Below are 14,828 nucleotides of genomic sequence, written 5' to 3'. Positions count from 1 at the left end.
TATGTAGAAGGTCGGAAAGACATTGGCGTTTAGATTACTCGGTAGACAATAAAACCCGCTACCGAGAATCTATCGGCGAATACAAAGCTCAAGTAAAAGCAGCCCAGGTCACCTATTTCTCCAATAGAATACTGCTGGCCAAGTCAAAGCCTAAGGAGATTTTTCAGATCGTTAAAAAGCTAATGAATCCCCCCCCCTGCCCCGCAGGCCGAAAAATCCACCACTCACTGCAATAACGTTGCTGAGTTCTTCTATCAGAAAGTAAATACTATCTACTCAGCCTTCCCCCCTAAAAAGATCACCTCTTCAGTCCAATCTAATAAACCCCCAGTTCCCCCCCTTTTTTTTTTACCTCAACCCACTCTGACTCATTTTCCCCTACTAGACTCTACAACCCTTGAATCATTAGCGCACAGAGTTAAATCCGGCTCTCCGGCCGACCCAGCCCCGCCGGACATAATAATGGCTGCTTCTCAGATTACCCTGCCTACTATTAGGGAGGTATTAAATGCATCCATTACCTCCAGCACTGTCCCGACCGTCTGGAAGCAGGCCATGGTCAGATCTTTGCTGAAAAAACCCAATTTAGACCCGACTGACCTGGGTAACTACCGTCCCATCTCCCTGCTCCCATGGGTGAGCCATGGGTGAGCAAGGTATTGGAAAAACACATAAATCAACAGCTAGTAAGCTTTCTGGAAGATCATCACCTACTAGACCCCACCCAGACGGGTTTCAGACCGAAACACTGGACTGAGACCGCTCTCCTCACGGTCACCGAGGAAGCTAGAAAAATCCTGGATCAAGGAGGATCAGTGGCAGTGATCCTCCTTGACCTAAGTACGGTCAGTCACGACACCCTGCTGTACCGTCTGTCCTGCGCCGGGATTAAGGATAAAGCCTGGTCGTGGTTTAAGTCCTTTTTAGAGGACAGATCTTTTAGAGTCTTTGAGGGCGAGTCCGTGTCCTCCAGCAGACCTCTAAAAGTGCGGAGTTCCGCAGGGCTCCTCTCTGAGCCCCGCACTCTTCAACCTGTACATGAGGCCACTGGCTGAGGTCGTTCATCCATTCGAGGTTAAGATCATCTCTTATGCGGACGACACGCAGCTGGTGGTCTCACTGGCGCAGGAGGCCAACCGGCCTGCGCCAGGTGGGCTTAGAGAATGCCTGTCCTCATCATCCCTCAAGCTGAATGGGGACAAAACGGAGCTGATGCTCCTAGGCCCCCCAGATCTCTGCCTCCCCGCCTCTTTGTGGCCTCTGTGTCTGGGTCTTCCTCCATCTCCCAAAGACAATATCAAGAGCCTCGGAGTGTGGTTGGACAGATCCCTGTCTTTCAACGTTCAGGCCACAAAACTGTCAGCCACCTGTTTTGGCATCATGAGGATGCTAATTAAAATCTTTCCCCTTCTTCCCATGGAAGCCAAACAGGTGGCTATACAGGGTCTTATACAGTCACGCCTTGATTTTAACAATGTGCTCTATCTCGGCGCCCCAGAGTACACCCTGCGCAGGCTGCAGACAGTGCAGAACTGCGCAGCGCGCTTACTGCTTAAGATCCCTCGGAGACAATCAGTGAGGGCCGGACTGGTTAGCCTTCACTGGCTACCGGTTCGCCAGAGAGTTCTTTTTAAGGCAATGTGCATAGCCCATCAAGCTTTCTGGGACACTGGCCCTAGCATTACCCGCGACCTAGTCACCCACTACACTCCCAACAGAAGTCTTCGCTCCAGCCAGACCTTTCTAGCAGTGGTTCCGAGAATAAAAAGATCCAGATCGGGCGGCAGGACGTTCGCCCACAATGCGTCCAGAACCTGGAATACCCTGCCACTGCACCTCAGAGCCAATCCCAAACTCTCTGTGTTTCGTAAACAGTTAAAGACCTTCCTTTTTTAACTTACCCCTTTAACTTAGCCAACCTCCTTCACAGCTCTCTGGTAGGTTCTGGTTATTTTTAGCGCTTGGACGCCTCCGGGCAACAATTCGCGCTCTACAAGTCCACATCTAATCTAATCTAATACTGCGATTGCTACAATAGTTATTTGTGGATGCGTTAATTGATGTGTGCACTGATGGCTGGTTGTGTGTGTGCCTGTAGAAATTGTGCACTGATGGCTGGTGGTGTGCGTGCCTGGTTGAAGTGTGCACTGTCGGCTGGTGGTGTGTGTGCCTGGTGGAAGATTGTACTGACGGTTGGTGGTGTGTGTACCTGGTTAAAGTGTGCACTGACGGCTGGCCGTGTGTGTCTGATGAAAGCGTGCACTCACAGCTGGTGGTGTTTGGGCCCGGTAAAAGCGTGCACTGACGGCTGGTGGTGTTTGTGCCCAGTGAAAGCATGCACTGACAACTGATGGTGCCTGTGCCTGGTGAAAGTGTGCACTGACAGTGTGGTTGTGTGTGTGGTTGTGTGTGTGTGTGTGGTGGTGCGTATGGTGCTGTGTGTGTGTGTTGTGGTTGTGTGTTGTGGTTGTGTGTTGTGGTTGTGTGTGTGTGTGTGGTTGTGTGTGTGTGTGGTTGTGTGTGTGTGTGGTTGTGTGTGTGTGTGGTTGTGTGTGTGTGTGTGTGTGTGTGTGTGTGAGTGTGTGAGTGTGAGTGTGTGGCTGTGTGTATGTGGCTGTGTGTATGTGGCTGTGTGTTTGTGGCTGTGTGTATGTGGCTGTGTGTATGTGGCTGTGTGTATGTGGCTGTGTGTATGTGGCTGTGTGTGCGTGGCTGTGTGTGCGTGGCTGTGTGTGCGTGGATGTGTGTGTGTTTGCGTGGCTGTGTGTGTGTGCGTGGCTGTGTGTGTGTGTGTGGCTGTGTGTGTGTGTGTGGCTGTGTGTGTGTGTGTGGCTGTGTGTGTGTGTGTGTGGCTGTGTGTGTGTGGCTGTGTGTGTGTGGTTGTGTGTGTGTGACTGTGTGTGTGTGGCTGTGTGTGTGTGGCTGTGTGTGTGTGGCTGTGTGTATGTGGCTGTGTGTATGTGGCTGTGTGTATGTGGCTGTGTGTATGTGGCTGTGTGTATGTGGCTGTGTGTATGTGGCTGTGTGTATGTTGCTGTGTGTATGTGGCTGTGTGTATGTGGCTGTGTGTATGTGGCTGTGTGTGTGCGTGGATGTGTGTGTGTGTGTGTGCGTGGTTGTGTGTGTGTGCGTGGTTGTGTGTGTGTGTGGCTGTGTGTGTGTGGCTGTGTGTGTGTGGCTGTGTGTGTGTGGTTGTGTGTGTGTGGTTGTGTGTGTGTGGTTGTGTGTGTGGTTGTGTGTGTGGTTGTGTGTGTGGTTGTGTGTGTGGTTGTGTGTGTGGTTGTGTGTGTGGTTGTGTGTGTGGTTGTGTGTGGTTGTGTGTGTGGTTGTGTGTGTGGTTGCGTGTGTGTGCTTGTAGTCTGAAGTCAGACATTTCTGTAAGGTTTGGAAGCATTTCCAGACAGAAAAAAGGAGGAGCAACTGAATGAGGGAGTATGGCCTAATGAGCAGAGCTTCCGACTTTGGACCTAGGACAGCATGTTCGACTCTCGGCTCCGCTCAACATCTCGTGATTCTGGGCAAACGGCGTAATCTCTCTATGTCTCAAAATAAAAAATGCTTTCATGTAGTCTGAGGCTCATGTAAAGCGCTCTAATGTCCTTAGTTTAGGACTTCGCACTATATGAAAGCCACCTTAACAAGCCACACATTAGCAGCGCCTGAGGGGAAGATCTGGTAGGAGGCATAGCCAATAGCTATCAGCAATGAGAGAACTATTGGTTTTACCAATGGTAACGTTTTTTCGCCAAATTATGGTAGGATCCTATGCAGCATATGCAGAAAACCAATGAAATTGACACCCAAGAATATTTTTTATCACCAACTTGTCCTGCTTATTCTCCTCTTCGAGATGAACCTGTTATTCCTTTTTTACCTTCTGCAAATATAGTTATATAAGTAATTAAAAACTGATCTCACACATGTCTGCATTAGTAACCGGAATTAGGTAATTAACTGATTACGGATGAAGTGATTCGCCCAGAATCCCAGGATGATTGAGCCTCCCACCAAACTCGAACCAGCTTCCCCAGCTTCATAGTCGGACGTCCTAGCCATTAAGCTACACCCTACATGTAGAGATGGCCCGTACAATATGAAGAGTCAGCCAATATTACAGTGCTCTTCTTTTGCACAGAATAGTCACATAACCGATAAGCGTGATCACAGCACGGCACATCGTTTTTAAGAAATTGTCTAACCGCAGCTATATAATTGAGCAGTGAGTGCAGTGCATAGTTGAAGCTATGACAACAGAAGCATTTTATTTTTTTTAAACAGCAACATGAGCTAATGGTGGGGGAGGGAACTGCACAGAGTAGGGTAATGCACGGAGTGCAGCGCGTAGCTGCATCTATGTCGAGCAAAGCATTTAAAAAACAATAAGACGTAATGGTGGAGAAGAGCATAGCACGGAGTACGGCACAGCCGAAGTGCAGCGCATACCTGCATCTATGTCGAGAAAAGCATATTTTTAAAACAGCAATATGAGGTAATGGTTGGGGGAGGGCCCCACAGGAAGTAGGGCACCGCACGGAGTCCAGCGCGTAGCTGCATCTATGTTAATAGAAGCATTTAGCCAGGCACAGCGTGTGTTAAGCGGGGATCAGCCAGCCCCGTATGTCCTTCCTCCACTCCATAGTACTGTGCGAGTCCTTGCTCCCTTTTCTCCGGACGCGGTGGGTAAATCCAAGTAATGGGGCAGTCCGCACCGGGGAGAAGCGAGATGCGTGTGCCGCCGCCTGCAGAAAGCTTAGTACACGGCAATGCAGCCGCTTCTTTAAATTTGCATGGCACTGGAAACTGAGGTGCGGGAGCAGCTCCTCGGTGGACGCCGCCAGCTCCACTAGGCACAGTGTGTGTAAAGCGGGATCAGCCAGCCCTGTGTTACCCCCATGCCCTTCCTCCGCTCCGCAGCACATATGCACGACTCCAGTGACCTGCAACAGCAAACACGGCAATGCAGCCGCTTGTGTACATTTGCACCGTACTACAAGCTGAGCCGTGAGAGCTGCCCGTCGGCGGACGCCAAGCCCAAACAGTCACAGCGTGTGAAAAGATGAGATCGCAGCTGCTTCTTTAAATTTGCATCGCACTTTCACTTTAAGTAAAAGCGCGATGCAAAAATAAACACGCAGCTGCCCTTCGACTGGAAAAACATAGTGCCGACATACTAACATGCATTCCCGTGGAATGCTCACACAAAGAACCAGCCTGCTTATCAGCGCCGCGCGCCTCGTGAACAGCGCCGAGCGCCCCTCTGAAGACTCCCCCTGCATTCCAAAGGAACTGCTCACGAGGCGCTCAACGCAATCCGATTATTTCTGGTATGCTAAAAACTGCAGAAGTTCACGCGCGCAACGTTATCCTATGGGACAACGCTGCGCGCGCGGCCAGGTCTTGTCTCCACATTCCAACTCGTTGTGGGCTGAGACGACAGCTATAGTTCTCTGGCGAGAACGCGCTTCACGCCTTACTAGCCGAGACCTAAAAAGGGGGAGAGGAAGGTGAAAGCAGTAAAAACGATGCAAAAGCAAAGGAAAGTGCTCAGAAAAATGGGGAGGAAGCAGGATGGTGCAGCAGCACGGGAGAGCTAGGCCTGGAGCAGAGTTTCATGGCGAGTTAATTTTGCTGTTTGATCAGAATTCCGAATTTTTGTGACCCTTTACTTGGGACATCTTTGCAAATGGCACTTCAGCAGTTCAGCCATGATAGGCTTGATGCCTTGACAAGAGGGCTAACATATTCCAAATAGAGTACCAGCTGGAACTTACTATATAGGTGTATTTGGTACCTTGCTCCTTTTCCTTGAAGTGGTCTTTATGAGTATCAAACCGGAGCCCCCTGTTCCTCAATGTCTGAGATTGTTTTGAAGATAACTTAGATAAAGGGACCTGAGAGTGAACAGAAGAATTACGTTACCTACCCAGTAAGCACCTGTTATTCGCATAAGCCGTGTACGGACAAGGTTAAGATTCCACACTGGTGCAGGGGGAATTCTTGGTGGTATTACCCTTTTCAAGCCTTCCATGAAGGCTTTGATTACTAGTACTTTGAATATTGATAAATGCTGTCTGTTTGCAAATACGCAGCTACCGCTGCAAGGTGCAAACAAAGATGTATAAGCCAGTCCAGTTTGCTGTAAGTGCAACAGGTAACAGATAATATTTTGTATAGAAGCATCTAGAGGATTAATTTTGTTGTTTTTAGACTACACCGCAAATCGTTTCCACTTTGCTGCATAACAAGCTCTGGTAATAGCCTTTCTTGCTCCTTTCAGAAGAGTCATGCAGACTGGTGGTAGATTTAAATAACCAAACTCTATGACTTCAGGAGCCAGATAGCTAAGTTTAGTTCTTTGGGATTTAGATACCTGATTTCTCCATGGTTCTGAGTGAGGAGCCTGGAGGGGAGATGCAGCTTTTGATGAGGAACTACTGACAGTTCTAACAGGGTGGTGTACCATGGTTGACAGACCCATGTGGAAGCTACCAGAATTAGTGTGAGGGATGTTTGTCTGAGCTTCCGAACTAGACATGGAATGAGTGGGAGAGGCCGAAAAGCAAAGGCAAATATCCATGACAAGTTCATCCATAGGGCACTGCCTTTGGAGATTAGGTGTGGGAACCTGGAGCCGAACATTTTGCATTGTCGATTGTGGCGATCAAGTCTATTTGTGGGAAACGCCAATGTTGGAAGTATGGAAGTAGAACTTGGGGATGAAGTTCCCACTCGTGAATTTGCTACCTGTTTCTGCTGAAGTCGGAATCTGATTCTTCTGCCAGAAGATAAATCCTGTGATAGATTGCCCAATTCCAAATGGCTTGACAAAGAAGTAAATGTTGGAGAGAGTGCGTCCCCTGTTTTTATACATAAGTATGTTACTGTCATGTTGTCTGTCCGGACTAGGACAACTTTGCCTGTAAGGTGAGGTTGAAAAGCTTGAGCGCTAGAAACGCTGCTAGAAACTCTATATAGTGGATGTGGAGACATTTGTGCTTGTTGCTCCACAGACCTTGTATTGTGTCATTTTGGTGATGGGCACCCCAACCGGTCAGAGAAGCATGTGCTGTGAGCACGATCTGTGGAATAGGGTTGCCCTTTGGATATTGGATACATTATGTTGGTTCCTCCACTGCAGAGAGTGATGGGTGCGGCCGTCTACCAACACTAGATCAGTTAATTGACCCTGCGACTAATTACCAAGACGTGCTAAGCACTAATGTTTGGTTGGATTTAAACTGTAGTATCAGACTGGATGTTGTGAGTTCTGGCTACATTGGGAGAGGCTAGAGCTTTCAGTGTCGAGAGTGGCCCTTAGATAAGACTGAATCTGTGAAGGATGCAGGTGAGATTTCTGTGCATTGACCGTATAGCCCAGTTGACGAAGGGGGTCTATTGTGGTCTGAGTGCGTCGTAGACAGTTTTGGTAAGTGCTGGCTTTGATGAGCCAGTCGTATAGGTAGGGTAAGATGTGACTATATTGTCTTCTGTGATGAACTGCGACTACTGCCAGACATTTTGTAAATACTCTGGGAGCAGTAGTCACTCCAAACAGGAGTACTTTGAATTGGTAATGTTTGCCTGCTATTACAAATCTGAGGTATTAAAAATAAGCTGGATGCATTGGAAGAAAACAAGTTATTTACCTGTAACTTTGGTTCTCCAGTATTGGAAACTTTCATAGATTCCCATGCCCCGCCGTCGGAATGGGAGTCCCCGGTATACATAAAATAGCAATAGAAACTATTACTGAAAACAGAACTTAGGCCTAGGCCTATTCTTGTTTTGCAACCTATCCACCTCTTTTTGTAAAAGAGACCCCAAAAAATTAACAACCAATCAGATTAGCCTCACCCCTTAGAACCCTCCTGAGAGAAGCTCAGAACCTCAGATTTTCGTAGCCGCGGTGTGGGGGGGGGGGATGGAGGGGGAGGCAGGGTGGGTCGCATGGGAATCTAGGAAAGTTTCCAATACCGGGGAACTAAAGTTACAGGTAAGTAACTTGTTTTTTTTACTCCAGTATTGGATCTTTCATAGATTCCTATGCTTGTATCAGAGTAGCTAGCAGTTATCTGCAAATTTCTTAGAACCATGACAAATCTGAAACTAGGTACAAAGCCATAGTATATATCGCTTTTTACATTTTCAATGGTCAATAACATACTAAGGGCCAGATGTAGGTAATCCAGATTTACCGATTCTAAAATACCTAACTTTACCGATTCGGTATTTTAGAATCGGTAAATGGGATGTAGGTATTCACATGTGGCACACATACATGCCCTAAGGGCATGTATGTCTGCCACATGACACTGCTATCATTTACAAAAAATTGCTTTTTGTAGGGTTTTCGATATTTACCACCAACTTGTAGTTGGTAGTAAATAACGAATCCTGAAATGGGAAAAGCACTCATTTGAGTGGTCCCTACATTAAGGATTCGGTAATTTACCGAATCGGTATTTTAAGGAATCGGTAATTTACTGATTCCTTAAAATACCGATTCGGTAAATTACCGAATCCGTAAAATGGCCACCTACATCCCAAAAGCCTAATACCGGACCGGTAACGGCCGAAATGTTGTAATTTCGGCCGTTACTAACCGGTATTGGGCGACCTACATCTGGCCCTTAGAAACTTCAGAAAGCATAAACACATGAGGTTCAAAAATGTGCAAGAGCTGATAAAACAGTAACATGGAAGGAGGGATGAAAGGGAAAGCTCACCACTACTGAAAGAGGTTCCTCAGGACTGCTTGGCCGATTGCTGTGTCACTCTGCGTTGCAGAATCCAGGCAGTAATGCCTTGTATACGTGTGGGTACTGCTCCAGTTCGCTGCATGGCAGATCTCCCGGATAGGAACTCCAGCACAGAGGGCTGTAGAAGAAGAAATCGCCCTCATGGAATGAGCACGGACTCGACCTTCTAGGGGGATGCCCGCTGCCTTCTGACCATACTGGATCACATTAGTAATCCAACGAGCTATCCCTTGCTTGGAAAGGGGAAAACCCTTACAAGGGTCACTAAAAGAAACAAACGCTTGAGAAGATTTTCTGAAGTCTTTAGTTTGTTGAAGATAGAACTTTAAGCACCTCTGAATGTCCGAGAGAGAAGTGCTTTCTCTGCCAGGGTAACCGTTTGAGGGAAAAAAGTCTTAAGAATTACCAGCTTATTCAAATGAAAGTCCGAAGGAACTTTAGGTATGAATTTTGGGTTAGTACGTAGAATCACTGTTCCTTTTTTGAACTGGAGAAAAGGTTCCTGAATGGTGAGAGCCTGCATTTCTCCCACACGCCTAGCTGAAGTCAAGGCTCGAAGAAGCGGTACCTTCCAGAAGAGGAATTTCAACTCTGCCTTGTGAATAGGTTCGAAAGGAGGCTTCATAAGCTGGGCAAGAACCAAGTTCAGATGCCAAAGAGGAGGAGGAGGCTTGACTGGAAGGAAAACTCTGAAAAGTCTCTTGAGAAACAGTTTAATGATTCTTGCCTACCAGAGAGAAGGGCCTGAAGACGTGCGTCTGAAGCGAGAGATTGCTGCTGGGTGCACCTTGATAGAAGAGTGAGCCAATCCCGCTTTCGCTAGTGATAGAATATATGGAAGAACTTCATGCGGCTCAGACTTGAAAGGATGGAGGCTGTTCTGCTGGCACCAAATACAGAAACGTTTCCACTTCAACCTGTAAGTCTTGTCGGTACTTGGGGCTCTTGCCTGAGAGAGCACCTATTTACATTCAGCTGAAAGATTCAGGCCAAGAAATTCTCGCTGCTCAGGAGCCATGGCGAGAGCTGTAGAGACTGAGGATCCGGATGCCAGACTTGGCCCTGGGACATCGTCAGCAGCGTAGGAATCGTCTGCAGAGGAAGTGGAACGTCCAGGGAGAGAAGGTGTAGTTCTGTGAAACAAAATTGTCTGGGCCACGCAGGAGCTATCAGAATCATCCTGCACGGTTCTGCTTCGAGCTTCCTGAGAAACCTGGGGAATGGGGGCAAAAGCGTAAACAAATTCACCTGACCAGGCCATCAATAGCACATTCCCCAACAATCCTGGATGGTGAAGCCTCATTGCGTAGAACTGGCATTTCTTGTTCTCCGGAGTGGCAAAGAGATCTATGGAAGGTGTGCCCCATCTGTGAAAAACCTTATGTAACTTGGAGTTGTCCAGTTCCCACTCGCGGCTGACAGACTTCAGTCTGCTGAGCGTGTCCGCTGCTTTATTGAGGACACCTGAAAGGTGTTCCACTCGGACAACAGTCGCGATCTGGTGCCTCCTTTGTTTACATATTGCATGGCCGTCGTGTTGTCTGTACATACAAGGACGGCAACTATTGTATTTGTGGAAGAAAGGCCTGCAAGGCCAGGCGAATCGCTCTGAGCTCCAGCAGATTGATATGCAACAGATGATGCTAGGGCCGCCACCAGCCGCTTACATGAAGGTCATTTAACACCACTCCCCAGCCTTCAAGAGAAGCGTCCGTAGTGATTATGTGTGGAGCAGGGGGGAACCTGAAAGAAAGGCCCTGAGAAATGTTTTCTTTGGTCATCCACCATGATGTAGCGTCTCTTGTGGCCTTCATAACTGAGATCTTGTTGTCGAAGGATCCGTCGACTTGGCGCCACTACAAGTCTAACTCCTCCTGGAGTGGACGCATTCGTAACCTGCAGTGAGGAATCAGTGGTATGCAGGAGGAAATGGACCCCAGCAGGGACTTGTAGAGGCGAACTAAAAGTGACCATCTTTTTAACAGTTGGGAGGCCATGGACATCAGCTTCTCCTGCCTCTCCAAGGTTGGAAAAGCTTGGTTTATTGACGTGTTTAGAATGGCTCCCAGAAATCTGGCTGTTCTTGATGGGAGGAGAGAAGACTTCTGTTTGTTGAGCGTTAGCCCAAGATTGGCAAACAGGCATGTACATGCTATGACTGATTCTTGTGCTGCCTGCTTGGTAGGAGCTTTCAGTAACCCGTCGTCCAGGTAAGGGTAGACCTGAAGCTTTTGTTTTCGAAGAAAAGCTGCTACCGGAGCTAATATCTTTGTAAAGATCCCTGGGGCAGATAGAAGTCCAAAGGGAAGAACCCTGAACTTGAAAATGGCTCTTGGCTACTGTAAATCGAAGAAACCTCCTGTGAGCTGGGTATATGGGTACATGAAAATAAGCGTCCTCTAGGTCTAGAGTGGCCATGAAATCCCCTGAGTTGAGAAGTCGAAGGATGTCTTGAAGAAAAACCATCCGAAAGAATTGTTTGATGCGATAGGTGTTGAGCTCCCTCAGATCTAAGATAGGGCGCCACTTTTCTAACGTCTTCCAGATCAGGAAAAACCTGGATAAAAACCCCTTTCCCCTTTGAGAGATAGGGACAGGTTCTATAGCTCCTTCGAGGAGCATTTGATAAACCTCCAACCGTAGAAGATGGAGATGTTTCGATACAGTGGCGCAAGGGGGCTTGGATGGTGGTGGTTGGACAAACTCCAGGGTATGGCGATTAAGAGTTGTGTCTGCCCTGGCGTCCTGGTCTTCCTCTGTTGGTCGAGCGAGAGAAAGAAGAGGATTGATTCTGCCGCTGATTGTAGTTCCGCTTGTAGGATTGTGACTGGGAACTGTACGAGGAGTAACGCTGCTGTTGATAGCCTCCTCTGTACGTAGAATTACCTATTCCCCTCGCTCCCGGGAATGGGAACTTGCGGTACTGCAGAGCCCCTAAGGATTTTGCGGTTTTCGTATCTTTTTTAATATCCTGGAGCGCATCATAATCTATATACTTTCCAAAAAGCGCTTCCCCATCAAAAGGCAGATCCAAGATTTTATTTTGGACTTCCGGGCGGAACCAAGTAGCCCGCAACCAGCCCTGTCGACGAAGGACAGCCGCGCCAGCCAAGGAGCGGAAAGCAGTCGTTGCAATATACACTGCACAATGAATGATTTCTGCCAATATTATTTCGCCCTCTTGGAGAATACTTTTAGCTTCTTTCTTTCCTTCTCCCGGCAACTGATCGAGATAGCAGGGAGAAGTTGCACCACATTTGGAGATCGTATCATCCCAGTATAGCCAAAGAATTAGCTGCCCCGACTAGCAGGCTGGACATAGATGAAAAAAGTTTGCCTACATTATCAAGACGCCTGCCCTCTTTATCTGGAGGAGTGGTAAGGGGAGCTGAAGGATTTCTAGATTTCCTCTGGGCGGCTTGCGAGATGACTGAGTCCGGTTTAGGCTGGCCGGTCAAACTCCGGGCGAGGTGAAACTAGAATGACTGTGGCCGGATTTTGCATTACCTTTAAACCTTCATCCCAGACATGGCCTACAATTGGAATTGAACTGACCGATCTCTTATAAGGTTGCTTAAAGTCATAAAGGAAGCACTCCGATTCCACCTTGGTCATGGGCAGGTCAAATCGTTTGGCGGTTCTCTCCATTAAGTTATGGAAATCCCCTATATCTACACGGGGGGAATCAACAGGTGCCGGGGCAGGAGAAGCTGGATCTGGAATGACAGTCATCCCTCTCCACATCTGGCTCCGAAATCGTGATGTTGCCTTGGTCGTCGTCAGAGGTATCATCCAGGAGGGGGCGCAACAGGTAGAACATCCTGCGCTTCCAGTACTGGCTGAGGCTGTGGTAATTGAGGCAACAGGACGAGCTGGAGGAACAGTAGTAACAGGCACCCCTACAGGAACAGGAGGCTGCGTTGAGAACCTTTTTCTGTTATCCAACAGCATAGCTTGCAAGTCTGTCAGTAAGGAGGAGGGCATTTAGACCATCTCCTGTTGGTAATCTTGTTGATATTGTGAGGGAGGACCATACTGCTTAAAATCCTTATATTCCCCTTCAGAATCTGTATCATGACATTTAACGTGTAGCTGAGAAGGGCTATCAGCATACCCAAAAGGTCCATACTCCTCTTCCGATACCTCTCCTTCGAGGAGGAGTGCAGGAGGTAAAGGAGTCACCCTCCTGGGGGAAGTCATTTCTAGTGTATTTCGACGTTTTCTGAGCAAAATAGAGATTTGTTCCACCGTCGACAAAGTCGTCGACGGGACCATCGACGAAAGAACCGTCGATGAAGAAATAGACTTAGTCGATGCGGTCGTCGGCGATATTGTCGACATCCCTGCAGTCGTCCTCGTCGTCGACGTAGTAGGCGTCGTTATCTTCGTCGAAGTTATCGCCAAAACCATCGTCGACGATGCAAAAACCATCAGCGTCGAACTCGTCAACACAGAGCTCTGTGCCAATGCCAGTGATGAGGAAAACACCGTTGACGAGCCTGTCGAAGGGGACATAGATCAAGAAGACTGTACCTTTGGTGCTTTCGTCGACAGAGTCCATGACGGCGTCGTCGCCGAGTGAGTCTTTTTTGATGATTTTACCTCAGAAGTCAACGATGAGAAGTTGGAGGAACAGAACTGGATTTCCTCTCAAGACTTACTCCTTTTGACAGTCCTTCTCTCTCCTTTACTCCTTGGTGAGGAGATTCGACAGGAATAAGCCCTTTAGACCAATCAGAGGTCTTTTTCAAAGCCTTACTAGGGCATTTTTCAGAAGGAGAAGCTCTACCCCTTTCAACAGACCACCTGGAAGAAGTCGCAGAGGATGCTTTGTCGCGGTCACTGGACACCGGCTCCTTTCTTGATTTTAGCTTCTGGAGCCAGGTCAAAAGATGCCCTTCACGGTCTCGCAGAGTCTTGGTAGAGTGCGGCATATCTTACAGTCTGCAGCGTTCTGGTCTGGGTACAGACAGTAAATACAGTCTTCACGCTTGTCCTCAATATATAACCTCTTTTTAGCAAGCACAGGCTTTAAAGAGGGCCTTCTTCTCTTTATCCGACATCCTGAAGAAGAAGTTGTAGAAAACTGGTGAAAAAGGTTGTAGAATTAAAGTAGTAGGAAAGAACTGAGCAGAGCTCAGTGGAGACTCCCTTGCACAACGTGCAGTAGAAAATCTGAGGTTCTGAGCTTCTCTCAGGAGGGTTCTAAGGGGCGAGGCTAATCTGATAGGTTGTTCAATTTTTTGGGTCACTTTTTACAAAAAGAGGCGGATAGGTTGCAAAACAAGAATGGGCCTAGGTCTAGGTTCCGTTTTTAGTAATGGTTTCTATTGCTATTTTATGTATACATGGGGACTCCCATTCCAACAACGGGGAATGATACAAGCAAGGGAATCTATGAAAGTTCCAATACTGGAGTAACGTGAAAATATGCGTCTTCTAAGTCTAGAGTAGACGTAAAATCTCCCTTCTGTAAAAGTGGAAGTACCTGTTGATGGGTTACCATATGAAAGCGCTCCAACAGTATAATTGGTTTAACTCTCTGAGATCCAGAATAGGTCTTAAGAAGCCTTTCTTTTTGGCGATCAGAAAGTAGAGAAGAGTAAACTCCTGAACCTTGGTACTTTTAGTGGAACTGGTTCTAAGGCTCCATTTAGTAAGAGAGAATTGCACTTGTTGTTCGAGCAACTAGGAGTGGTCTGGCGACAATTATTGAGAGTGAGGTGGAATGTATGGAGGATTGGCAGTGAGCTCTAGGCAATAACCATGTTGGATAATTCCAATCACCCATTTGTCAGTTGTTAAAGATTGCCAAATGGGGAGAAACTGGTGAAGTCGTTCCCGACAGGTGTGGAATGGTCGGAAGGAAGCGTGGGGAAGTCACTGCTTATTAGGGGGAGGGGAATTATGAGTTGTGGTGCCCTTACCCATGAGGTGGTTTCCTCTATATCCTCCTCTAAAAAGCCTCTTGAGGAAGAGGACTGGTATTTACCTTTGTAAGAGGAAACCTTCTGGTCTGACGGTGTGCTTTTGGACCCTGCTCGGTAAAAGGAGCGGCGAGAGAAGACT

The 14,828-nt window shown here is 47.7% G+C and overlaps 1 protein-coding gene across 4 annotated transcripts in view; it reads right to left on the bottom strand.

The window, feature by feature from the left end:
- The window catches only part of NUGGC (nuclear GTPase, germinal center associated), a 1,180,213-nt gene that overhangs the window by 1,073,981 nt on the left and 91,404 nt on the right, over positions 1-14,828 (bottom strand). The gene's annotated exons all lie outside the window — the stretch shown is intronic.

The sequence above is a fragment of the Lissotriton helveticus genome, chromosome 4_1 (genome assembly GCF_964261635.1).
Source record: "Lissotriton helveticus chromosome 4_1, aLisHel1.1, whole genome shotgun sequence".
NCBI lineage: Eukaryota > Metazoa > Chordata > Amphibia > Caudata > Salamandridae > Lissotriton > Lissotriton helveticus.
Note: the sequence above shows the minus strand (reverse complement) of the source record. Positions and strands in the feature narration are given on the sequence as shown.